The sequence below is a fragment of the Myotis lucifugus genome, unplaced genomic scaffold (assembly GCF_000147115.1).
Source record: "Myotis lucifugus unplaced genomic scaffold, Myoluc2.0 scaffold_104, whole genome shotgun sequence".
In the NCBI taxonomy this organism is placed as follows: Eukaryota; Metazoa; Chordata; class Mammalia; order Chiroptera; family Vespertilionidae; genus Myotis; species Myotis lucifugus.
The window spans coordinates 3,272,909-3,300,874 of NW_005871152.1; the positions used below are offsets into that span (position 1 = coordinate 3,272,909).

Here is a 27,966-nt window from a genome sequence, read left to right on the forward strand (position 1 = left end):
ACAACGGAGATGAAAGAAGGAAAAGTCAATGAATTAGTAGATCAGCAGAAATGATCCAAAAGATGTTTGCATTAATACCAAAAGGTCTATGTATTATAATTAGAGTCCCAGGAGGAGAGGAGAGAAAGGATGACACAGAAACATAATCGAATAAATAATGGATGAAAAGTTCATAAATTTGGTAAAAGATTCCAGACTCCAAAACCTCAATAAACACCAAGAAAGATTAATATAAAAAACAAACAAAATAAAAATACTTAGGCATATCATAATCAAAGTGCTGAAAATCAACGACAAAGAGAAAATCAACAAAACAATGCTGACAGAAATTAAAGATGTAAATAAATGGAGAGATTTACCAAGTTAATTGATTGAAAGATTCAGTGTCGTTAAGATGGCAATTGCCAAGTTGATTTATGAATTTAGTACAATCCTAATAATAATTCTATGCTTTTTCATCAAAATTAGCATGCTGGTTCTAAAATTTCTCTAGAAATGCAAAGAACTTAGAATATTGAAGAAGTCTTGAAAAAAGAAGTCAAGATTGTAGACTTATATTACTTGACTTCAAAGTTTACCCTAAAACTACAGTAATCAAGACAGTGTGGTACTGATACAAGTCCACCCCCCCCCTTGCATAATCAACAAACAAATTGATAGAACAGAGTAAAGAACCAAGAAATAGATCCACATTTACACATTTATTTTCAACAAGGATGTCAAAGCAACCCACTGGGAAAGGAAAGTTTTTTCAACAAGTGGTGTTGAAATAACTACTACACCAATTGTCATAAGAAGAATATAAAACAACTAAAACTCTTATGCATTGTTGGTAGGAGGGGGAAATGATATGAGAGCACTGGAAAAAATATTTGTAAATAAATATTTAACTCTGGTTAATAACATTTGGGAGAAATCAATATCTACAACTTACTTTGGAACACAATAGCAAAATTAATTAAATGAGTTACTAGATGGATAGAGGAATAGACAGAGAATCAATATGTGGTAAAGAAAATACAGTAAAGTGTCAACTGAAGGAACTACGAGGTGAGTATATGCATGTTAATTGTAAAAGTTTTTCAACACATCTCTAAGTCTGAAAATTGTATGATAGACTGTTGAGAACAAATATTGGGATAGTTGGCAAATTTCCCATTAGAGTCCTGGCCCTGGGGAAAGATCCTGGAATCTAGCTGATGTATAAGGGGAACAGAGTGGACAAAGGAGGCTTCCGGGTCCAGAAGAAATTGGCTTTCTTTACTCTATTCTAACTTTGGCAATGAACCTGGGGGCTGGGGCAAAACACATGCAAGTTCCTCTTGCATTCCGTAAGACCCCCTGGCTCATGCTCTCTGCACTTGCCTTGTCTACCAGATGGTGACTCAACAGATCTGTTCTAGAAATCTGCAACTGGAATGGGGCTGTCTGGCACTATTTACTTTCTACCTACTGAGTGCTGACTGTGTGCTGCTTTGTGTACTAGGCTTTGAGGAGACTATGATGAAGTGCATAAAAATGACTCCTGTCCTTTTATTCACCTTACCATTGATAAAACTCAGCTTCTCTTCTACTTTTCTTGTTATTTACACCCTGACCAGAAGACTTACAAGTTCCTTTTATAAGCCATGTTGACTTTTTTAATTAAAAAAATATTTTAATTAATTAATTAATTTTGAGAGAGAGAAACATTGATTTGTTGTTCAACTTATTCATTGGTTGATTCTTGTATGTGCTCTGACCAGGGATTGAACCCACAATCTTGGCATATCGGGACAATGCTTCAACCAACTGAGCTACCTGGCCAGGCTGCCATGTTGATATTTCTTAAGTCTCTGAGTTCAAAAAAGCCTTTTTAATATTGGGCCTGAATATCTCTATCTAAAAAGAAAGAGATTTTTTTCTTATTTTACTCTCTATGGAGTGAAGCTTGACACAAGAAGATTCCAAAGCCTCAAAATAGCTCAGCAAGAAATTGAACACATGCCTAGTGACCCAAAGTCCCCTTACAGTCTCCTGAAGTAGGGGTGAGAGGGAAAGGGCACTGGGCAAGCATGCTCAACCCTCTGCCCCACTTCCAACAGAGGTCACACCATTGCTATTCCTTGCCTTAGCACCACAGTCAGAAGTCCTGTCCAAAGATTAGCCCAAGCACATGGCATCAAGGAGAGGTGCCTGGCCTACCGGATAGCTTGACGTGACCTTGAATCCCATGTTACAAATTAAATTGTCCAGCCTCACCTTTAACATACAAAAGAGAAAATTCCTTACTTAAACATCTCCTTTCCCAAGTCTTCTTGGTGAAATGTGAGCCTGTTTTGAGCTGATATGTTAATGTGACAATTTGGTTGAGTGACACCACATTCAGTAAAAAGAAAATAGAAATTCGCTGCCTTCATTAGAAAGGCTATTGCACTTTCTGTAAAGTGACTCATCCTTTTGCTTAACTGAATACCTCCCCCTCTGCCAAGTCCAGACTGTCACTTATTTGTCACCTTTGTATGCTTCCACCAGCTCTGGAAACTTTTTAGCAAGGTGACTATTTCCAGCTTCTTTAAGAAAAACGTTTTTTAAAAATTGATTTCAGAGAGGAAGGGAGAGGAAGAGATAGAAATATCAGTGGTGAGAGAGAATCATTGATCGGCTGCTTCCTGCACACCCCACACTGGGAATCGAGCCCGCAACCCAGGCATGTGCCCTGACTGGGAATGGAGCTGTGACCTCCTGGTTCATCGACTGATGCTCAACCACTGAGCGGCGCTGACTGGGCTATTTCCAGCTTCTTAATGCCCCTCATCCTGACTGAAATATATTTGCTTCTTTTCTCTACCCTCCTTCCTGCAAAATTTTTACCCCTCAGGAATTTAAATACCTGTTTTCTTTCCCTAGGAGCTGTTTTCCAGACAGGGGGATTCTTGGGAGACAATGATATGGTGCAGGGAAATAGTGTTTGTTTTTTCTGTCCCTGGTGCTGGGCAAGGTGATTGGTGCTTCGGGACTTGCTGAAGCTCTTTGAAAACAGGGCTAGTCAGATTCCAGAGATTTACCTTCTGGAGTGTGAGCATGTCTGGGCAGCAGCTGCATAATTTGGATGGAGTCATCGCCGATGAGGCAGAGTTGGCTCAGCCAGGGAGCACTCGTTGCTCTTTTCAACTCCAGGGCACGGGATGAAGTCACCTTTCTTCTTTTGAAACCAACAGATTCGTCCTGTGAGTCCCCGTCACTTCTGTGAGGACTTGTTTTTTCTGCTGCCGGTCGCCAGGACCTTCTCTCAGGTAAGCAAGCTCTGATTTCGTGGGTTTTCACCCAAGAAAGCTTTATTTTGGGGCATCTCTGGGTAAAGGTGGAGTCAGGTCCAGGGACTTGGGATTGGGTGAGGAGGCCAGTGGGTTCCCAGGCATCTGGTATCACCTGGGGGGGGGGGGCGGCGGGCTCTGAGCTGGATGAGGAGCACCCCACGCAGCTGGGAGCGAAAGTAGGGGTGCTCGCCGTGGGCAGGGAACTCTAATCCGAGCTTGGTTTCGATGCCTGTGCTGAGAGTTGTGTAACAGGCACCTTGGGGAAGCGCCTACAGGTGGTTTGCTTCGGGTTGGGACTCTCCTACCCCCTTTGCCTTCCTAAGGACTGGCTTTGTGTTTGGGTAGAACTCCTGTAGGATCTCAGGACAAAAGCTGATGTGCAGGAAGGCAGCAGCTCTCCCAAGAGCCTTTATTTGCTCATTCACCGAGGTGAATGCTCCATCTTCCTCAGAGTGGAGGAGACAAAGGGGCCCGCTTCCTGCCCTGACATGCAGGCACCTGTGTAAACAATGGCTGTCCTGCTGGGGAGGGGGGGGCAGAAGTGTGCAAACACATCTTTGCGCCTGTCTTAGCTTCTAAGAAAATGAGCATGAGTTTTGGTGTGTGTGTGTGTGTGTTTGTGTGTGTGTGTGTGTGTGTGTGTGTGTGTGTGTGTGTATGTGCAGGCGGACCTGTGACCTGAGGAACCACTAAAGTCTCCCCGCAGCACTTTCAATGGGTTACATGAGTCACTGTCCCTGATTGAATCAGACATCTCTTATTAGCTTTGGAGGCTCAATAAAGACATCTTGGTTATGATGGAGGCGCCTACAGGGTGATAAATGGCTTTCGGAGAGAGTTGAACCACCGTGAAGTGAAAACATTGAGACTTGCAAAAGCCTTTTATTACCTGACATACAACTCTACTACACATAGTATTTGATATGTTCCCTTTTAAATATAAGTATATATACACACATATATTGATATATTGATTTTAGAGAGGAAGGGAGAGGGAGAGTTAGAAACATCAATTGTGAGAGAGAATCATCAACATACTTCTTCCCACATGCCCCCCACTCGGGACTGAGCCTGCAACCCGGGCATGTGGCCTGACCAGGAATCGAACTATGACCTCCTGGTTATAGGTTGATGCTCACCCATTGAGCCACACTGGCCGGTGGTATGTTCATTTTTAACCTCTGAAGGGAGCAAGAATCTCATTAGATAAGATAAGGAAGTTTTGTTATAAATGCAATTGCATATTGGCTGCCAGCACCTGCTGACACGTTCACCTCTCCCTTGGCGCATCCAGAGTTTATCCTTACCTGAAATCTGCTCCCCCTTTTGTGTCCCGAGCTCAGTGAAAAGCATCTGGTTGTCCATAACAGATTTCTGGACTTCACCCTTGACCTCTCCTTTGTCCTCACACTCCCACATCCAGTTTGACAACACATCCAACAGATTCTGCCTCCATATAATCTCTCAAATTCATGCATTCTTTCAGTTCCATGGCTATTTTCCTAGTTTAACAAGCCCTTATCATCTTCTTCCAGGATTATAGAAACCTCCCACACAGGCTTCCTCTCTTTAGCCTTGCCATCCTGGTGCAGCCAGATGATTCTACAGTGAGTGATCAGCACCTGCACAAACCAATCAGTCACTAGCCTGGTGATTCTGTCTTCTTAATATCCCTCAAAAATTTTCACATCGCTCCACTCCACTACCACCACCTTGGTCCAACCTACCAATGCTCTTTGCCTTAGTCATTGCGATAACCTTCTAGCTGACCTCCCTGATACCAGGCTCACTTCCTTCCTGACGTATTTTAAACTTCTTATCTTCCCAAGCTTTTAAAGGACATTTTTTAAAACAAGAGCAAAACTTGAAACACCTGTTCCCCTCTTGGGGTTTAGAAACATCAGCATTTTTATGACTCTTGTAGATCCTTCAAGGAGGGAGGCAGAGAGAATGGGGGTAGATGAGGGTGGGTGCATAAAGCTCAGGCCTTGGAGCCATGCGGGTCTGCATTTGAATCCCAGCTCCTTCACTTCTATGTAGCCTTGACCAGACTGCTGAACCTTCTTGAGACACGTTTTCCTGACCTGTGAAATGGAAATAATAATGCCTACTTCACTGGACGAACATAAGGGTTAATTTAGAACATTTAGGGAAGGCTCTGAAACATAGCAATTAAGAATTTTTACTTCCTTCCCTTTTAAGGCTTATAATCTCTAACCATCATATATCTTGTAAGCATTCGTGTGTATGTACATGTATAATGACCTGTTTTCGGCACGGTAGGAAGGAGGAGTGGCAAAGAAACACATGAGAACTCTCTTAAGGAATTTGCCGTTTACTCAGGAAAGCAAAGGAAATATAAATAGTATAAAAACATCTATAACACAAGCATTCTGCAATTGTCATGTGTACAGCAGCAGTTGAGTAGATAAGCAGGGAGGGCTTGAATACACAGATCAGATCTGTGAACACCTGCAGGCAGAGGGTGAGTAGATCTATATCAAGGAATTTTTAGATTTAGGGTTTTTGAGGACTTAAAATTCATTGGCCTCTCTGATGTTGAAATAAAACTTCCCAGAAAGCGTTATACTTAAAAGTGATTTAAGGATATATGGATTAGTGTTTATGTGACTTGACTCATTCATTCATTCACCAAGTACTTATTGAGTGCCTACTCTGTACCAGGTCCTATGTTACACAATTTCTTTGCTACTCTTCCATGGGACATGGATGATAGCTCTCCTCCTCTTGAATTAGGGCTAGCTTTAGGGACTTGTTTGACCAACGGAATAAGAAGAAAGTGACATCTGGGGACTCCCCTGGCTAGGTTCTAAGAAGCTTTGCTACTTCCTCTTGGGTTGTCTTGGCTCACTCATTTTGGGCTGGGAGCCAACCACCATATAAATTCATGTGCTGGCAACCTGGCTCTCTGGGGGCGGGGGGGGGGGGCCGGGAGAGAAGAGAAAAACCCCGATTTGCAGTGTTTGTTCGTTTTCATGGTAAAAATACTCCCTTCCACTATGGCCAATTTCCAGCTACCAAAGCGACAGCACTGAATGCAGGGTTGGAAAGAAACACACAGAATCAGCTCTGACATGTTGGTACAAGCCAGCCCCAGTGCACGACCACTAATTACCCTGAGACCACCACGCTGTGAGGAACCCCATGCTAGCTGGGTGGGGAGGCTCCATGCAGACAAGCCCAGGCTGCCCCAGGCTTTCCAGCCACTCAAATTTAGGCTCCAGGGAGGAAGCCTTCCAATGACTCAGACACAGCCACTGACCTCAACTGTGTGAGAGCCCCCGAGTGAGACCAGCTCGGCTCAGCCCAGGCAGCCCACAGAACCCTGGGAGATAACCCTGTGCAATGTGTGCTATCGTTTGCAGGTAGTTCGTTTCACAGCAATAGATAACTGGAAGGAAGTGGTAATCTTGCTTAGAAGCAAGCCTCGATCAAGCCCCCAGGGTGTGTCGAGGAGTAGAGGAATCTGTCCAGAAAGTCCTTTGTCCTTGAATATTCTCAGGCCTTAGACACTAAGGAAGGAAATGTTTTAGTTTTAAAAACCTGAGAAAGAGGCTCGATTACTTTACTAACTAGCTTTACCCTTATAACTAAATCAGTGGAGGGGAAAAAATATACACCACACACACACACACACACACACACACACACACACACACACACACACACACACTTTTCTCTCATCATCTGCCTCCATCACTTACCCACCTAACTATTCACACTAAGCTATGCAGGAAGATCTCCTTTACCTGCCCTTCCAAGGCTGCTCCATCCTCCACATGGAATTTGTTGGGGGAAGCAGGCAGAGCAGAAAAAATATGAAGTCAAATGCCCAGAGCCCTGAGGTCTGGTGGACAGCTAGTGAGACTCCTGTAAAAGAGCAGCAAACAGGAGGATTTAAAACAAGCTTCAGGGAAGACGCATGGAATAGTGGTTAGAGCCTGAATTTAGAAATCAGATGACCTGGGTTGCAATCTGGATTCTGACATTTTCCAGTTGGCTGACCTTGGAAAGTATCTAGACATCTCTCTTCTCAATTTCTTCAACTTCAAAATCTGGATAAGAATGCCATCTCACAAAGTTCTCGTGGAGATTTAAATGAGATGATATTTGTGAGTGCTTAGCATAGAGTCTATCACACCGTGCTGAAGGAATAGCAGTCACCAGTAGTAGTAGTGATGGTGTTGGTGTCTCACTGATGGTACTGTTGCCACAAATTCCAAAGCCATGGGCTCCCTGGCAAGCCGAGAGCTCCAATCAGTCACACTATAGGTGCCCAAGATGTGTTCAATAATTGTTCAAATCAAACCAAATATCTATATGTGAATACTTATTCTACTGCCATTTTTCTCTTGTCTTCCAAACATATATTCAAATGCTTAAAAAGCATAATTATGCATTATTTTCCCTATATCTTTTTTGTGGCTTAATTAATTAATTAATTTTAATTATCTTTATTATTGAAAGTATTACAGATGTCTCCTTTCCCCCCCATTGGTCCCCTCCACCCTGCACCTGCCCCCCAAGGCCTTCACCGCACTATTGTCTGTGTCCATGGGTTATGCATAAATGCATATAAGTATAAATTCTCTGGTTAATCTCTCCCTGTACCACCACTCCCTCTCCCTCCCCTCGCCTTCCCTCTGAGATTTATCAGTCTGTTCCCTGCTTCTGTGCCTCTGGATCTATTTTGTTCATTAGATTCCACATATGAGTGAGATCATATGATACTTGTCTTTCTCTGACTGGCTTATTTTGCTTAGCATACTACTCACAAGGTCCCTCCATGCTGTAAATCCCCTATATCTTAAACAATATGAACTGAGACCATATTTTCCAATTTCTTATAAGTCCTCTTCTTACCTTCTACTGTGTAGCAGGTAGTTGAGTAGTTTAGTGCTCAAAACATATTAACTATTATTATTTTTTAAAAATTCTATTTAGGAGAAATTAAAGTTGGGGGACTTGTACCCAGGAAGGTCCAGAAATGTCAGGTTCCCCTGTTTACACATGCCATCACTTTGGTAGGGTAGTCAAAACGAAGGGTAACAGAATTCTTCAGAGAAAAATGTGTTAAGTTCTCCTACTTTATTTACATTTTGTGAATAAGAGTTACTGAAACTTCAATCTATGAACTGACATTAGGTACACTTGTCTCATTAAATTTGTGGTTGGTCTAGTCATATGGATATTTTAAACAAAGAATAATGCAAACTTTCTGACTATTAAAGAAAAACTGATTCGTGTATTTTTAAAAAATACTTTTATTACAAAATATTAATCGATTCATGAGTGTGTGCCTGCTTCACCCAGCCTCTCCCAGTGTTTACATTTTGCATAACTATCAAAACCAGGTCATGGACATTGGTGCAATCACAGACCTTATTTGGATATAATCAGTTATACATGTACTCATTTGTGTGTCTATGTGTATAATTGAACGCAATTTTTATCATGCTAACTTCATTAAACTATTCCCACAATCAAGATATTAAAGTACATGAATACCACAGGCTCTCTATACTATCCCTTTGTATCCATTCCCTTCCTTTTTTATTTTTTTTTAAATTTTGTTTTATTGCTTAAAGTATTACAAAGAGTATTACATATGTCTCCTTCCCCCCCCCTTGACATTCCCCCGGCCTCCCCTACCCCCCAGTGTCTTATGTCCATTGGTTATGCTTATATGCATGCATAAGCCAGTCAATGAAAGAAAAATACCACATGATCTCACTCATTTATGGATAATAAAGACCGTTATAAACTGATGAACAAAAATAGATACAGAGACAGAGCAGCATCGAACAGACTGTCAAACTACAGAGGGAAGGCTGGGGAGGGTTGGGGGGCGGGGGGGTGGGGTAAGAGATCCATTCCCTTCCTTAACCCTTTGAAGTCATTCATCTGTTGTCCATCTATATAATTTTATTTCATGAATGTTTATAAATGGAGTCATACAGTATTTATATGCATGGGCTCTACTTTTTTCACAGCCTAATTTTTTGAGATCCACCCAAGTATGTATCGATAGTTGGTTCTCTTTTATTGCTGAGTAGTATTCCACAGGCATGGCTGTACTACAGTTTAATTATTCGACCATTTACCCACTGGAGAAGAGGGGCTATCACAAATAAAGCTGCTTGAGCATGTATTTGTATGCAAATTTCTTCAGGAACATAAATTGTCATTTCTCTGGGATAAATGCCCAAGAGTTTTAAAAGGAAGTGCCAAACTGTTTTTCCAGAGTGGCCATTACCTTTTGCAATACATGAGTAACAGAGTTTCTCTGCATCCTTGTCACAGTTTGATGTCATCACTATTTTTTTATTTAGCCATTCTGATAGCTGGGTGGTGATACCTTGTGATTTTTAATTTGCATTTCCCTAATGGTTTCTGGTATTGGTCATCTTTTCACATATTTATTCACCCTCTATATATCTTCTTCAGTGAAATGTTTGTTAATGTATTTTGCCCATTTTCTGATTGGATAGTTTGCTTTTTACTGTTGAGTTTTGCTAGTTCTTTATATATTCTAGATACACATCCTTTTTCAGATGTATAGTATACAAATATTTTCTCCCACTCTGTAAATTTACAAATATTTTCTCCCACTCTGTAAATTTTTACTTCATCCTCTAATAGGATCTTTCACAGAGCAAAAGTTTTAAATTTTGATAGACTCTTCTTTTATTTTTTTCTAAGAACTCTATGGTTTTACATTTAAATCTGTAATCATTTTTATATGAGGAGTCAGGTTTATATGAGGAGTCAGGTTTAGGTTGAAGTTCATTTTCTTGCCTTTGATAAAAAGGCTAGCTCTTCTTCATTGAATTGGTTTTGAACCTCTGTCAAAAATAAATTGAGTATATTTATATGACTCTACCTCTGGGCTTTCCACTCTATTCCATTAACCCATGTGCCTCTCCCTCTGACAATACCACACCATCTAGATTACTCTATATGCTACATAGAAGCCACATAATAAAATATACAGCAGGCAGCGTGATTCTCCCCATGTTGGTGTTCTTTCTCAAAATTGCTTTGGCTACCCTCAGGCCTTTCACTGTCTATATAAATGTTATAAAATGCTTGTCTTTGCCTACAAAAACCTTGCTGGGATTTAGATAGGAATCCTGTTAAACATGTAGTTTAATTTGAAGAGATGACATCTTTGCTATGTAGCGTCTTCTAGTCCTCAAATATGAGAAATTTCTGCCATTTTCATGTTTGCTTGGTTTCTTTCCTCAGCATTTTGGGATGTTCAACATGAAGGTCCTAAACATATTTTGTTAGATTTATAGTTAAGTATTTTATTTGGAACAATTGAAAATGGTATTGCATTGTTACATTTCATTTTTCATGTATAAATTTAGTATATAAAAATACAATTATTTTTTCTATTATTTACTACCCACTCCCACCGGGGATGTGCCCGCAACCCAAGTACATGCCCTTGACCGGAATCGAACCTGGGACCCCTCAGTCCGCAGGATTACAATCAAGCTAATTAATATATCCATCAGCTCACATAGTTACTATGTGTATGTGTATTTGTGTGCTGAGAACATTTGAGAAAGCTTACTGAAGATCTTACACTTAGCAAATTTCAAGTATATAATACATTATGATTAACTGTAGACACAGGCTATACATTAGGTCTCAAGAATTTATTCATCTTGTAGCTAAAAGTCTGTACCCTTTGACCTATATCTCCTGGAAACAGAATTAATGATTGTTTATTGATATTAAATCCTGTAATTGTGCTGAATTCATCTATTAGTTCTAGTTTTCTTGTAGATTCATTGGGATTTTCTATATAGACCATCCTATCATGTGAAAATAGAGATAATTTTAATTTTCACTTTCCAATCTGTTTGACTTTAATTTCTTTTTCTTGCCTTATTTTGCTGGCTAGAATTTTCAAAACCATGTTGAGGTAGAGTGGTGAGAACACACACCCTTGTCTTGTTCCTAGTCTTAGAGGAAAAGCATTCAGTCTTTTATCATTAAATAAGGTAACTGTAGATTTTTTGTAGATGTTCTCAATCAAGTTGAGTAAGTTTTTATACTTACTTTGTTGAAAATTTTTGTCATGAATGAGTATTGGATTTTGTTCAATGTTTTTTTTCCTGCAAGAATTGATATGATCATATTATTTTTCACCTCTAGAATTGCATGATTTTTAAATATTGAACAAGCTTTGCATATCTAGAATAAATTCCACTTGGTCATGGTATATTATAGATGTTTTATAAAGAACTACTGGATTCAATTTATTGATATTTTATTGGGAATATTTGTATCTTAGTTCATGAGAGTTATTGATTTGTAGTTCTCCCTTTTTGTATTGTCTTTGATTTTTGATATCAAGGAAATACTGGCCTCATAAAATGAGATACAAAGTGATTCCTTCTCATCTATATTTTGGAAGAGCTGGTGTAAAATTGGTGTTAATTCTTCTTTAAATACTTGGTAAAATTCTCCAGTGAAATCATTTGTATCAAGAGATTTCTTTTTCAGGAACTTTTAAATTATAAATTCAAACTTTTTAATAATTGTAGACTATTCAGATTATCTATTTCATTTTGGTTGAGTTTTCATTCTTTATGGTTTCAAGGCATTAAGCTATTTTTTTGAAGTTGTTGAATTTAATATGATAAAGTTGTCCATAGATTTTGTTATTATCCTTTTAATGGCTACAGGATCTGTAGCAATACCTCCAGTTTCATTCCGGATGTTGGTAATTTATGTCTTCTTTCATTTTATCCTTATCAGTCTAGCGAGAGTTTTATTGATCTTACTGATTTCTTTTCCTGCAACAACCAGCTGTTTGTTTTACTGATTTTCTCTATTGTGTTCCTGTTTTCAGTTTTCATTGATTTCTACTGCTTTGTTTTTTATTTCCTTCCTACCTAGTGAGGTTTTTTTTTTAAAAAATTATTTTTGCTATTGTCTAAATTTACATTTCTCATTTGGTCCTTTTTCATAACTTTTTTTAACTGAAATATTATATTTTTACATTCATTTCAAGAGAATCCATAATTGTTTACTGAAGCCCATTTATAATGGCTGCTTTAACATCCTTGTCAAGTAATTCCAGCCTCTGATTTATATCTCAGTATGGCATTGGTTGTCTTCTCTCATTCAACTTGTATTTTTCCTGGTTCTTGGCATGTTGAGTGATTTCCAAATATACTTTGGGAAATTTTGATATTATGATAGGGGATGCTTGATCCTATTTAAACATTTTATTTTTGTAGGTAGTCACCCTATTTAGACTTAGAGTGTAGGTCCTTGCCTACTTTTGTAAGCTCTAGTTCCAATGACAATTTGTTATCAGAGTTCTTACAGTAGTAACATGGGTTACTATTTGGGCTCCTGCATTATAACTGCAAGTGCCTCTGGGCTGCTTGGTGGGTGTGGGGCAGGTGATGGATCCCACTCAGGCTCTATGATGCTGTCTCAGGTGTGGGACAGAGGCCCCTACTGATGCTGATGAAGATGCGGACCACTGCTATTCTCGGCAGAGGGTGGGGATCCTGCTGTAGGGCAGGGAATGAGTTAGTTCTACTCAATTGCAGCTGTAGGAGATCAGGCTCTTGGTCCTGTCACTGCCTACCTGGAGGTCAGGGATGTATCTTCCCACTAGGTCTCTGCTGGGTGCGTCCTTTCCCTGTCCTTTGATCACAGAGAGAAGGCTTTTCTTGTCTTTTTAAAAAAATTTTTATGCCTGTTGTTTTGGGTTGTAGGCCTTTCTGGTGCCCAGTATGGGATATATGGTAGTAAGAAGAAAACCTGGGAAAATCACCAATGGTTTCTTGAGTTCTGAGGTCCATAGCCAGTGGGCCTTCTGTTTTCCATCTTCTAGGCTCCTTTTATGATAGTCTGTTGAGTTATTTCCAGGGTATTTAGTTAAATTTAGAGGAGACAAATGAAGAGAAAAGAGTCTATAATATCTTGTCCCTTATCAAACTTTTAAAATTAAAAAATGAGACTAGCCAGAAAAAAAAATTTGGGGGGAGGGAGAGAAGAAATGTAGGAAAGGAAGTTTAGCCATACTAGATATTCGAGCTGCTCCAATATACAATAATTAAAATATTGTTGCAACATTAGAGACATCAATGGAGGAGCATAAAGAATCCAGAAATAGAGCCAACAAGTATGGCAATGTAGCATTTAAACCTAGTGGTATTGGGAGAAGACTGCCACTTGGAAAGGAAAATTAAGCTGGATCCCTATCTCTAATAAATCCCAGATTGATAAAAAATATTAATATCTCTCTATATTAAAGGCTAAGACATCCGTCCGATTGTCTGACCGACCGACCAATCGACTGACGGCTGGCCGGTACATATGACGCTCACTGGCAATTTAAAAATAAACATTGACTCGCACACGCACACATGCACGATACATATAAAACTCTCACTGGCACTAATCGCACGTGACACCATAATATGTCTGAAGACCAACTATTGCACAATCTACCTCTGAAGCCGAAAGAAAGCGATGTCGTTGACAGAATATTGTTTATTTATTAATCAATTTATATATTATTTTCATATATATTTTACTAATTTTCTTTCATCTCTGACACTTCTATTATAGAGAAAGGGCAAATAGCAATATTAAAGTATTTTGTATTTTAATTTTATAATACTATATTATATATACTATTTTGACATGTGATTTTTTTTTGCAGTAATGTAATTACCGCAGGAAACTTTCTTCTAATTAATTTTCTTTCAATGCACATGAATCCGTGCACCAGGCCACTAGTGATACAATAAAAATAATTTTAAATGGGTAAATTATTTAATAGTCTTAAAATAGAAAAGACCTTCTCAGGCATGACACCAAACTCAGAAACTATACAGAAAAAAGACTGATACATATAATTACATGAAATATTGATGAAAACAGTATAAGCGAAATAAAATACAATGACATATGGAAAAAATCATTCACATAGTGTATATAACATAGAAAAATATGTTTTCTTAAGCTTTAAGTAGTACATTCAACAAGAAAAATAAATTGAGTAGAAATGGGCCAAGCACATGAATAGCCTGTTCAGAAGAAAAGGAATACAAATGGCCTATAAACATAACAAAAGAAAATGGACTTCCAAATATAGAAGCACAAATTAAAAGTGAGAAAACTTTTTTATTTAAAAATTACAATAATAATAAATATGCATTGTAAAAAGGTAGAAAAAAACACATAAAGGGTATGATATTAAATATTTCCTTCAAAGCCTTATCATACTCCCAAGCTTGAAACTGCTCCTCTTTCCCTAGCTGTATTAAAAGTTTGCTATTCCTTCCAGCCCTTTCTCTCTGTGATTAGAAGTGTGTGTGTGTATAGGAAACCCAAGCCTATAATAAGGGCATATTCTGTATATCAGTTGTATATCACTTTTGCAATTTCTGTTGTGGTTGCCCTCTAGGATTGCTTGGGGAGCTTTTAAGAAATGCAGATGGCCAGGGCCCTGGCCTAGAGGTTCTGATTTCGGTGTCTGGGAGCGGGCCTGGGCACCGGCATGTTTTGAAAGTGCCCCAGGTGGCTCTAATGTGCAGTCACGCTGAGAACCACGGCTGTAGATGATGTGAGGCTTCAAAGAGTCCCCAGAAGGCCACTGTGATGAGGTCTTTTCAGAATAATTACTTAGGAATGCAACCCAAAGTGATCCATCACTCCTCTGCCGGGCTCACTGTTGGCATGGGCCTGAATGTAAACACAGTCCGGAGGGGAGCGGTGGAAAAGACCTTTGCTCAAAAGTGTGTGAAAGCTTCCATCTCTGTGGTAGGCCTTGGTGTTGAGAGGCAAGGCTCCCTCAGAACATACGGGATTCTTATAATCTGGTCATGACCACAAGAGATACAGGAATCTCTTGGAAAACCAGAAACAGCAAAACAGCTGCTCCTCCGGAGCCCACACTGTGGTTGGTTCTGAAAGGTTCCAACTGAGCTCCGGGAACCAGCGCTATTTAAAGACCTCCCCACAGGAGGCTTTCTAAGGTCTTTCATCTGGAGGCCTGCTCTGTTCAAATAAAGTGGCTTTTGGAAGGCTGATCTGGAAAACAGACTGAAGAGGAACCTGAAGAAGGCTGAGGATGGACTGGAAGCCAGTATTATTACTGCTCGTTCTGCTCCTTGTGTGTCTTCTTCCCATGCTTCTCCCCATCAGCTGCCTCTGTACTCCTGACAAAGGGCCTGATTGGCCCAGCTGGTCCACAGGGTCTGTCCCTGGTTGGGTGGGAGTTTCCACGCCAGGTGATATGTCAGTGGCTGGAATGGTTCAGAGAGTCATGCTCCCACTCTTGGTCAGCTGGGCCAGAGAGGTCTCAGGGAGGAGTGGGTGCATAAAGCTGCCGTAGGCTTGCAGAAGGAAGGTGTGGGTAAGGCAGTTTCCCTTCGAATGGGAGAGTGGATAGTACATCCACCATGATTAATCTGTCCAGTGAACCACCAAGTCAGCCCTCTGGGAATGTTTAATTGGAGGATGGTTCTCGATGGGGTGTGAAACTGCCTAAATTCAAAGAAAGATTCTAAGGGGAAACCTGTCAGGAATGCATAGATGGATGTGAACATCTCCAGAGGTAGTTTCTGGCTCCATGAATTTGGACTTTCAAAAGGTGTCAACAGCCTAGGAGGTCAGGAGAATGGAATTCATTTTCTCTTGGGATTTGATCTGTGTTAAGTGGCTAATGAGCCCTTGAGGTGTGGCTACTATAAAATGCCATGTGCTGTGAGTGAAAATACACACCGGATTTTAAAGCATTGATGTGAAAAAAAATCTAATGTTCTCATTACTCATTTTTATATTGATTATATGTCAAAATACTATTTTGGATATAGTGGTTTAAATAAAATATATTATTAAAATTACTTTCACCTGTATTACTTTTTTTAAATGTGGCTATTTTAAAATGATTCATGTTGCTCATATTATCTTTCTAGTGGGCAGCTGGGTTAGAGGGTGACCGATATTCCCCCTGCACAGGTGTGGCTGTAAGATCTGAGTGTGAACAACAGCCCTTTGCTGTGGGACCCACGTCAATATCCTATTCTTGGTTCATAATCAGAGCCGTGGCCGTTTATCTCATTCTGGCTCTTTGTCTCTTTGCCTCATAGGCTGCAGCCCGGCTCCTTGTCTCAGATAGAACCACTTAATCCTCTCCTGTGGGTTCCCAACATTCCACACGCAGGCAGCCTTGTTCTCGGCTCTGCCCCAGCAAGTCCTTACAGGAGTTTCCTCTGCCTCTTCGCCTCTGTTATTCTGTCCGCCTAGTGTCCCCCCTCCCTTCCTAGCACTGGCATGTTGCACATTTTTCGTGTTTGTACTCTTATCCACTTTTCACAGGCCCTTTTCTGGGGCAGTGCGTTCTAGCCTGCAGCTTTCCTTTGGGGACAAATGGCTGCTTCCCAATGCCTGGTCGCAGTTCATCCTGTTTCCCCATGGAATGAAATTTGCAGTTGGGACTCTCACTTCGAGAAGTGTATCTACTTTAAGAGTTAATAATGACGATGATAAAAACAACGGCTATTGTCATTTATTGAGTTGTGTCACTGGCTAGGGCAGCCGTGGGCAAACTACAGATCTTTGCATTTAATCCTTAAACAAACCCACAAAAGGGTGTATTATGATCCCCTATTACAGATAGGCTCAACATTATATGCCTTGCTCACAGATCACTGCTAAGAAATGGTGGACCTGGGATATAAATCTAGATCTGTTCCCAAAGTCCTTGCTGTTCCCCACCACATTTAGACTGCCTCCCACATGCTATGACACCTCCTAAGTTGAGCAACTCCAAGTTGCAAGTCAAAGCTGCATACCAGGTGCTATCTATAAGCAAATTTGCTGAATGATAACAGTGCTATGCATTGTGCACTGTTTTGATGATTCTCCAGTTGCATTTGATATTCACAAAACTCTGGTAAGGATGGAATAAAGGATTTTATGAGTCCTGTTTCATCCACTAGAAAAACTGAGCTGCAGGGAGACGAAGTGATTTGTCCAAGGTCATAAGTTAAGAAATGATCCCAAGCCAGGTGAGAACCCAGTTTTAATTTATATATATATATATATATATATATATATATATATATATATATATGTATATTAGAGGCCCAGTGCATGAAATTTGCCCTTACCTTGCCCCCCTGCTGGACTGATCACCCCTAACTTGCTCCCCTACTGGCCTGATTGCCCCTAACCGCTTCTGTCTCACCCCTGGCCTAAGCTGCAGTCTGTCCTCCCTCTGCAGGAGGCGACCTGGCCAATCAGGTAAAGGCGCTGCCCCCATCAGCGTGCTGCTGCTGCTGCCACTGCTGGCTACCCCACCATGGCTGGCTGAGCCGCAGCCCACCCCTCCCGAGTGGCGCTGCCTGCCTCTCCCACGGGGCACCGGCCCTAGGCCCTCGCAGCCACTATGGCTTTGTCCAGATGGACATCCAGAAGACATCGCTCTAATTAGCATATTACCCTTTTTTTAGTATTATATTATATATATATATATTTCTTTTTCTTTGTTCTTCCATTCTTCCATGTATACTTGTGCTGCTTGGATAGCAGAATATGGCCACAAACATTTTATTATGATTGCTGATTTAACCCTGAGTTATGTGAAGGATTTGCAGGTACAAACTCATTTCAGTTTCTCAGCTATAGGTAGGTCAGTCTCATTCATTCAGTAAGCATTGCCTGACCCCAGGCCTGGCCAGGCATTTTGTGGGAAGGGAAGGGTGGATAAGATATGACTTTGTCCTGAGGACAAAGACACCTTCCAATGGATATGACAATCACTTTGTAAAGAGAATATTCCTCTCCAGTGGAAAAGGGGTGTCTTAATGGAATACAAAAACTTCTGAGAAGCACAAAGGAAGAAGGAAATAACTGGGTCTAGAAAAGTTTCATGGTGGAGGTGACTTCTGAGCTTGGTCTCAGTGGACTAAGTTGGAAATGCAAAGCCTGCATCACCGAGAATTCTGCAAAGAACCTCATAATTTTATAACTTCATTAGGTTTCCTAAAAATAGGCTTGTTGCCACAGCTTCTTAGGGAGTAGTAGCATAAATTATTTACTGGAATACTTAAAATATTAACATCAATAAATCCCGTGGTAGCTTCACAAATACTCTGACCAGTTGGATAAGCCAATCCTATATAATAAAAGCCTAATATGCTAAGTCGTCCAGTCGTCCAGTTGTCCATTCAACCAATCAAAGCATAATATGCTAAGGCCGCTCAACTGCTCGCTATGACATGCACTGACCACCAGGGAGCAGATGCTTCAACCAGTACATTAGCTTGCTGCTGGGGTCCTGGCGATTGGGACTGAGTGAGATGGGCCAGACACACCCTGGAGCCCTCCCTTGTCCCTCCCTGGCCCTGATTGTGCACCAGTGGGGTCCCTCGGCCTGGCCTGTGCCCTCTCACAATCCGGGACCCCTTGGGGGTTGTCGGAGAGCTGGTTTCAACCCGATCCCGCAGGCCAGGCTGAGGGACCCCACTGGTGCACGAATTCGTGCACCTGGCCTCTAGTTTGAAATAATAGTTTTCAAGTTACTCAAACATTCCAATTCTACAAAGCTGCTAAGAATTCTTTAAAACACATCAGAAGGCCAGAATAATCATGTCAACTTTCTAAACATCAGCCATTTCAGACAGAGTAAGACTATGCCTCCAGCATCTCCTGTCCTTTTATTGACATAAAGAGGTCTTTTCTTTCACAGTGGATTCTTAGGGTGTTCTACTCTTCTCTTCCGACCAAGCTTAAGAGTTTCCTATTGTTAAGTGCCACTGAATTGTACCACTTGAATACTAAGAGCCCAGATGAGTATTGTGAAATGTTTGGACTATTTGGAGCTGGAAGGAAAAGAACCTTCCAAGTTTAGACATTGAAACTCATAAGAGCCAAACCCTTGGGGCAGCCCTAGAAGAGACTGCTCTCTAGCCTGCTGTGGTCCACTGGTGATTGGGTTTTTCTGCTAGCTGAAGCCAGGCTTGACCTCGCACAATGGATTGAATGTGTGTCTCTTTCAAAATCTGTAAGTTGACCTCCTAACTCCTAATGTGATGGTAGTAGGAGGTGGGGCCTTTGGCAGGTAATTAGGTCCTGAATGGGATCAGTACCCTTTTCAAAGGGACCCCAAACAGCTCCCTGGCTCTCCTTTTTTGATGTGAGAATGCAAGGAGAAGCCAGTAGTCTGCAACAAAAGAGAGTTCTGGCTAGAACCTGACCATGCTGGCACCCTGATCTTGGACTTTCCAGCCTCAAGAACTGTGAGAAAGTTTCTGTTGTTTACAAGCCACCCAGTCTATGTATGTGTTAAGCATACCAAGTGGATTAGGACACCCAGAGCCTAGATCATGTAGATTTTAGCTAGAAATGCCCTGCTGAGAAGGAAGAGCCCATCATGTGACCTCTTCTCTCTTGTGTTTCAATTTAGGTGTTTGGTTTGTTTTCTGGGTGTGACAAGATATATTTACACCCTCTACTCATAACCAAGATGGAACGTTCCTTCTGATTCTTGACTCACTGAAGAAGAAGGTCCAGATCTGGAGGCTTGCAGGGCATCAGAACCGGGGTAAGACCTTGATATTCCTGGTGGAGTAGCCCACCTGCAAGCAGCCTTTGAAGAACAGAACAAGGGGCAGGAGGTCCTAGAACAGCTCGGCAGCACTGAGGATTACCTATGCACATCCGTATGTTGTTGAGAATTTAAAAGCGAATTGCTTGGCAGAAGTGCTCACAAGTGTAATAGGCTGCCTGCGGGTATTTAAGAATAGGCTGGGTGGGCATCCGGGGAGTCATGCATAATTTAAGGGTTGGACTGAAGACCCTAAGATCCCTTCCAACGTCCAGATTCTGTTATTTGCAGATCTTTGGTTTAACTTGTGCCTGCCTCATGCTTGCACTTACCACATTGTTCTGTAACTGTATGTCCAGATACGTGTCTCTCCCACAAGGTTAAAAACTCCTTGGAGAAAGGGGGATATTTATCCTTTTATATCCCAAGCATTTAGCACAGTGACTAGTACATAGGAGATGCTAAGTAAATGTTTATCAAATGAATGAATGAATTCATTTTGTATATCTCTGTCTCTCTATGTTAATGTATATCTTGATTTATAGTATAAGTTATCAGCAAATGGACTTGCTTGCCATGAGGGTGTTCGTCTTCCTTAGAACCCGTGGTTGCTTGGATACTTGAACGATGGCAGATGCCTTTTGGTTCCCCGAACATAGCACTTCTGGTTAATTGATTCCTTCTCTACAGATGGAGCGCTATCATGGCAGTTAAGGCAGAGTCAAAGTATGGCCAGGACTTCTCTGCATTTGTGTTCCTAAATGAAGCCCCCTCTGTCAGCAAGAACCCTGGAGCTCTTAGTTAGAGGTCGAGAGGGGCTCGGCTGCGTTAGATGGGCAGGTGTCTTCTGTGCAGTTTCATCCCAAGCTTGGGGAGGGAGGCAGGTGAATGAGGGGGTTCTACTGGCATGCTGGGCAGGTATGCCAGCTGAAGTGGGAGTTTTAAGTGGGAGAATCTCAGCAAGTTAGACTGGCTGAGGTCAGAATGAGGTCAAGAATCAGAGGCAGATAGGGTGTGGTTTATAGGTGGAGAAATTTCCAAAGAAGCAGAGGCAGAGGGTGAGGTAGCAAAGAGAATACTTTCCAAATGGATATGCTAAACTGAGATATGCTTGTGTCAAATATCATCATTCACTTATATTTTCATTTATTTAACAAACATATATTGAGTGATTACCTTGTGATAGCCACTGTATAAATGCTAGGAGTGCGTAAGAAAGGATGTCTGATCTCAACTACGTAGAGTGTGGACTAAACTCTAGAGACATATTAACAGTCAATCCCAGGATAGTGTGATACATGCTGTAATGGGGAGAGCACAGGGAAGTCTGAGGGGAACACGTGACCATATCTAAGATGAGATGAGAATGATAAGTTGTAGTTAGCACTGTGAGGCAGGAAGAACGATCTTGCCAGAGCCCCAGGAACTGCTAAATATACAAAAGACCAAACAGGGAAACTTATTCAGGGATGGCAAATACTTCACTATCATTGGACCTTGGATGCCATGTTAAGTGGTCCAAACTGGCTCATAGGAATGATGAATCATTGAAGTATTTTAATCAAAAAAATGATGTGTCAGCCGGCCAATGTGGCTCAGCTTTGTGCTTTAAAATATTACTGCAGCAAAGTGTGGAGAATGGTTGGAAGAAAGGGAGACCAAAGACCCACTGAAGTCTTTGCAGGATCTCGGTGAGAGATGATAGTGGCTGAACTAAGGCGGAGGCAATGAACACAGAGAGAAGCAGATGCATTCTTGAGACATTTGAAAGTTAGACTGTACTAAGTGTGATGATTGATTGGATGTGAGATGTAATCAATCAATCAAGGATGGCCAGTTTCTGACTCAGGTAGCTGGGTGGATGGCTCACTCCACAGGCAGCTCTGAAAAGGGAGGAAGTTGTGTTGGTTTAAGGAGAGTTCTGGTCGTCGGGAGAGCCATAGAGTGAAGCCTCTTAAGTCCAATTATCCAACCGTGTTCACACCTCTCTCTCAGCGTAGACAGGTCTCTATTGGGAACTTAATGGAATTTAACATCTGACTAAGGGCCATATTCACTGGTTATTATCATTTATTCATCCATTCAGTCAGCCAATATTTATTAAATATCAATTATGTATTAATAATATTCCAACATTCCATAGATCCCAGTGCCCAACTATCCAGGTGGCTTAGTTCTTCTCTCTCCCTCTCCTTTCCCCCTCCCCCTTTTTGCTAGATATTTATTTTATTTTCAGATTTATTGAGGTATATTTGACAAATAATATTTTAAGATATTTAAAGTGTACATTGTGATGATTTGATATAAGTATACATTGTGAGCTGATTTCCTCCCATCTAGTGAACAAATCTTCACCTCTCTTATCTTTTTTGTAAACATATTTAAGTCCTACACTTTCAACAAATTTCAGTTACACAACACAGTGTTATCAACTATAGTCACCATGTTATACATTAGCTCCTCAGAACTTATTTATTTTATAGCCAAAAGTTTGTACACTTTTATCACCCTCTCCCAATTCCCCCCACCTTCCTGCCCCTGGCAACCAGTTTTCTGTTCCATTTCTATGAGTTTTGTGGGGGGGGGGGGTTCTTTTTAGAGTCCACATATAAGTGATACCATTCAGTATTTGTCTTCCTCTGTCTAGCTTATTTCACTTAGTGTAACGCCCTTCAGGTCCATTTATGTTGTCCCAAATAGCAGGATTGCCTTCTTTCTTGTGGCTGAACAATATTCCTGTGTGTGCGTGCGTGTGTGTGCGTGTATGTGTGTGTAAATATAACATCTTAGCCACTCATCTATTAACAAGCCACTTAGGTTGTTTCCATCTCTTGGCTACTGTGAATAATGTGGCAATGAACATGGAGTACAGACATCTCTTTGGAAAAGTGCTTTTTAAAGCCCGAAGTACAACTGTAAGTTTTCAGTAGGCTTTCCACTCATGCCACGCCACCTTATCCTACATGCTGTTGTTTGAGCTGCCATGTGCTGCTTTAGAGAAAAGCATGTACTCACTTCCTATTCCCAGGGTTGCATTAATTTTTTTCTCTCTCTTTATTTTCTTCTTCATGAACTTAGTCATTGACAGGGTTTTTTTGTTTTGTTTTGTTTTGTGGAGAGAGAGAGAGAGAAAAAAAAACATCAACGTGAGAGAGACACATCCATCAGTTGCCTCCCACACAGGCCCACAGGCCCTGACCAGGGGCCCTTTGGTGCATGGGCTGATGCTCTAACCACTGAGCAACCGGCCAGGGCAGTCATTGACAGTTTTGCCTTGTATAAAGGTTAAACACATTATAGAAAACCGTGGACAATTTGTTGTATATGGCCAGAGGCCTGGAAAATATTTTCTAGGCTCCAGAGTTTCGTGACCCACTCTGTGGCTTCCTGGGCCTGAAGTGATGGTGTTAGAGTTACAGTAACAGATGTGATTGATCAAAATATTCCTCGAAATACCTGTGTTTGATGCAATTTCATTTCATGTTTTATGCTTGGCTCTCTCAAGCTGAGGTTTGAAATATAGGCAACAGAGAAACCTGCAGGGTTTGCAGGTTGAAGTTAAAGCACTCACCATGAACCTATGCAGACTGGATTAATAAAGTAAAATGCGTGGATGTGGGAGCCTCACCTCACACATCCAGAGATGTCATCTTGCAAATCTGTTTCCTGGAGCCAGTGGGTGCCTAGGCCACTGGGCCAAGAAGGATGGGAAATCTACTTTGAAAACCACTCTCCAGCCCTGGCCGGTGGCGCTCAGTGGTTAGAACGTCAGCCCGCACACTGAAAGGTCTCAGGTTCAATTCCCCATCAAGGGCACATATCTAGGTTGCAGTATTGATCCCCGGCTGACTGAGGTACATGCAGGGGGCAACCAATGGATGTATTTCTTCCACATTGATGTTTCACTCTCGTTCTCACTCTCTCTAAAAATCAATGGGAAAAATGTCCTCGGTGAGGATGAAAAAACAAACAAATCACTCTCCAATTAAAAAATAAAGCTCGATTTTTGTCAAACAGAGCTTTTAGAATCTCCCTTCTCAGGGATCCTGCAAGGATTAATGAAATGGTTTTGAGTGACCAATCCATTGTAAATAAATGTTGCCTTTGAAGAGTGTAGTATTATGGTTAATGTTATTTCATAATTGATGAAGATACAAGGTGTTAAATAGTTCATTTGATTAGAACTATAGATGACAATACTAGGGTGATCATGGCCCGAGACTGGATTTCTGTTCCAGGCATGCTTTCCCTTTTGCACAGAGAGCACGTTCTCTTCCGATGGCGGACACCTGGCCTCAATCAGCCACCTCTCCCTGCTGAGGCTGACGCCGCCCTTTGCTAATGCATAAATAATGCATATTTCTCGGCCCACGGATGTGGGCGGAGAGGCTGCCTTTGTATGTAAAAGCATATTATTATAGGCTGCAAGTCTTGAAAGACTAAACAGGTCTTTGGCAACATCTAGTCCCAATTTCTTCACTTAAACTTGAGGACATTAAGTCCAGAGAATAAGTGGTTTGCCCAAACTCACCAAGTTAGTACACAGAGTCAAGGCTAAAATCAGGATTTATTGAAAAATCCAATGTTTTCTCCACAGCATTGTGCCATATCCATTCTGGTCTCGGATTCCCTCCTAATACTTGGAGTGTTCGCATTAAACACAAGTCCCTAGTGAGCCAGTACCCAGTAAAGTGCAGTACAAGCTTTGGTACCTCCTGGTGTTAGACCAGAGACTTTTGGTGGTTTGTTGTGACTCCCAAGAGTGCCACACTTCTCTAGGCAGACGGCCGAAAAGCAACAAGTCAGTCTGCCACGTCTGCAGGCAGTCCGGCAGCTGTGCGGGAGCCTGCAGGGCAAATGCGAACAGCATTCTGGAGACCAAGTCAAGCCAGGTGCTCTGATTACAACAAATGATAATGGCTGCCCATCGTAATTAGGGGACAGGATTTCTGCCGGTGGATGTTCCACTTGCTGCATTCGCTGATGAGGTCCATCAGTCATGTTCAATTACTCAGCCGCATCCATTGGAGGACCTGCTACCCGCAGAGCGGTATGAAGAGCTCTGCAATGTGGGTAGAAGTCTGGCCATGAGATGTCGTTTTCCCAGATACACTTTATGAGGGTGACGTTCCTCAGGCTGGACTTCTTGGGGGCAGCCAGCAAGGTGTCCTTTTCAGGAAGGCCCTTGTGACCTGTGACTTTTTATCATCATTTTCAAGAGGAAATGCAAGATTAGTCTCCATGGCCCTTTTTGGCCCTGGAATTTTCCTTTAAGATAATATAATATATTTTTTTCAGACCATAAAAAGAATGCATGTTTATTACGGAAAGTGAATAAAATTACAAAAAAAAAAAGCACTCATATTTTCAATGCAATGATAGCTATTTTCAACTTTTTAATTCAAAAAATTTTCCAGCCTGTTTCCCAGGCATATATAGTATATATATATATTTATTGTTATGAAATTGAGACCCTACTGAATCCAACGCTGAAATTCTAGGAGTCTACAAAATATGCAGAACTGAACAGTAAGTTCCTTGCTCAAAGCCTGGCATGTATTAGTTGCTCAATTAACTATAAACATTTGTTCACGGATGGAGAGAGAGCCGTGGTTCCTGGACTTGAGCAGTCTCATTGTAAGTTTGCACACTCAGGCCTTGCCAGATCTTGACACCAACCTTTGCATGTGAAAGAAACATAATAAACTGGAAACATACTCCTTTCCTTCCAGAAAGCCCCCCCTTCTCAAGAGAGCATCAGCAGTAATTCATCTCCATTTTTGTGCTCATTATTTATTTTAGGAGGCGTCATTGGATGTGAGAGCTGCACGTATAAGAGACTTGCCGGAAGCATGGACCTCAGTGAAACATGGCCTTTGGAGGAAGGAGCCTGGTTGTCTCATGCTGGAATTCATCATTTTGCCAACACCAGAGGAGGTACGGCTGCTTTTGGTGTCCCTAATACACATGGTACTCTTCAACTCCCGAACTCATTGTATCAACCCAGCTGTGCTCAGTAGGTGCCCAGTGGCATTGGTCATTTCAAAAGCAGTCGGTAGAAAGGAGGGGCCTGGACTTTGGAGTCAGCAGACCTGGGTTCAGATCTAAATATTCTATTTACAAGCGATGTGGCCTTGAGAAAAATCTATCGTGTCCTCAGCTCTAACATGAGAGTAAGAGTGCCTGCTTCGTAGGCCTATCACGGTGATAGGACTGTGAGTAATGTAAGCTGTCATTTGCTGAGCCCTAGCCAGGTGGGAAGTTACTCACATATCTTTGAGCTCCTAATCCGTGTCAGGCATTGTGTTCCTGCTTGTCTCTTTTCCCCTCGCCTCCTCTCCTGTCTTCTCCCCAGCCCTGCAGGGATTAGGGTTGAGGACAATGCAACCAGCATAAACAGAGTAGGTCAGCTCACCTTCCCTTCTTTTTCTTTGTCCTCGCATCTGATTAATGCAACTCGCCATTAAATGATGGGGCTGTTGTTACTGTACTGGAGTGCAGCATAAATGTGAGAACCATACCCTGACGTAGAGCTGTGGTCCTCGGTCATGTCTAAGAGTTCAACCTTCTCCCTTCCCCCAAAGTATTGGAGATCTACTTTGGTGGTAGGAGCCAGTCTATGGATGGAGAGATCAAAGCCCACTGAGGTTAACACAGTCACATGATGTTTTTAGTAAGGATATGCCTTCCATTTATTTGTTTATCCATTCGCTCAATAAATATTGAGTTTCTACTATGTGCCAAGCGCTGGGAATACAAGAGAGACAGGGCGAGGTAGACATAGAGATCACCAGACTACTCTCTCTGCTGTGCCCCATTCTCAGCAATGAGCATTTACTGAGCTTCTGTACTGTACTTGCCACTGCATCTTTCTACCAAGACTACTCCACACAATGGGAGAGTCCCCCTGAGACAATCAGCCTGTGATGATGGAGTGTCCAAGGCAGAGTAGGTAGTATTGCTGCATGTGGGTGAAGCACAGTAACAAGGAATCAGTGTAGCTGAAATCTGAAAATTCTTGTGGGCAGTTGGTGTTAGGTGGTTCTCAGAGGCATATGCCGGGGTCCAGGATAAGGACTCAGGTCCTAAAGGACTAGGTAGTGGGCCCAAATGGGAGCCTAGCGAAAAGCTGAAGCGAGATAAGGAAACTCACACTCAGGAACAAAGTGGAAACCCCACTGTGCCAGACCCACGTCAGAATCGGAAGAACTACAAAAACCATTGTAATCATTTGTTAGGTAGATACATTACACCAGACAAAATGCTAAGCTTTTTTTGTGTAGGAACAGACTTTCTCAACTCATTCTCACAACAACCTTATTCTCATTTTATTAATGAAAAAACTGAGCCAGAGGAGGCTGAGAAACTTGTGCAAGGTCATTTGGCTGGAAAATGGCAGAGTGGGGGGTTCAAACCTAGATCTGCCTAACCCCAAGTTACTGTAGGCTTTTGCCCCTCAATTCACTCTCCAACACTCCCTGCTCTGCCTTCTCAGTTTCAGGCTCTGGTGGTCCCTGTTACAGATTTGTACTTCATTGCCACAGTAGAAAGAGAATTAGCTCTGAGCAGGGTTGGGAAAGAAACATGTTGTGGCAATTATCATCCAAGAACCTCCTATGGCCGCCTCAGCTGATGCATTGCCAAGGCCTGACCTACCTGCTCCAGAGCAGCTTTCCTCCACACCCCACACCCCATCCCACCGCTCCCACTCCTGGGCAGTGCCAGCTGCTTCATCTCTGAGGCCCCATGTGGGCTGATGGGGTTGACATTTCTAGTGAAGTCCTAGGGAAAGTCCTGGAAGAGTCCAGGCCTTGGGGTTTTTCCTTGGCTTCACGGAGTCCTCCAAGGACGGTGTCGTCTGCCCGGGAGGCCCAGTCATCCTGGTGAGTCACAGGCCTTGAGCTGGACCAGATCCTTGCAACATCTGCTTTCGTATTATCCTCAGAGCATCCCAGGCTGCCAGGAAGGTGGGACAGCCTCCAGGAAACTACCTGGGGAGAATCCAGGAGGTCTGGGGGTGATCTGAAGTTTCTGGAGGAAAGTCCCCCT

General features: G+C 41.8%; 1 long non-coding RNA gene across 1 annotated transcript; it reads left to right on the forward strand.

Moving 5' to 3' along the window:
• Positions 1-3,132: 3,132 nt before the first annotated feature.
• Positions 3,133-25,856, forward strand: LOC106697820. Its single transcript, XR_001349071.2, has 3 exons — positions 3,133-3,275; positions 19,777-19,914; positions 25,720-25,856. It is a non-coding gene; the product is annotated as an uncharacterized LOC106697820 (long non-coding RNA).
• The last annotated feature ends 2,110 nt before the right edge of the window (positions 25,857-27,966 follow it).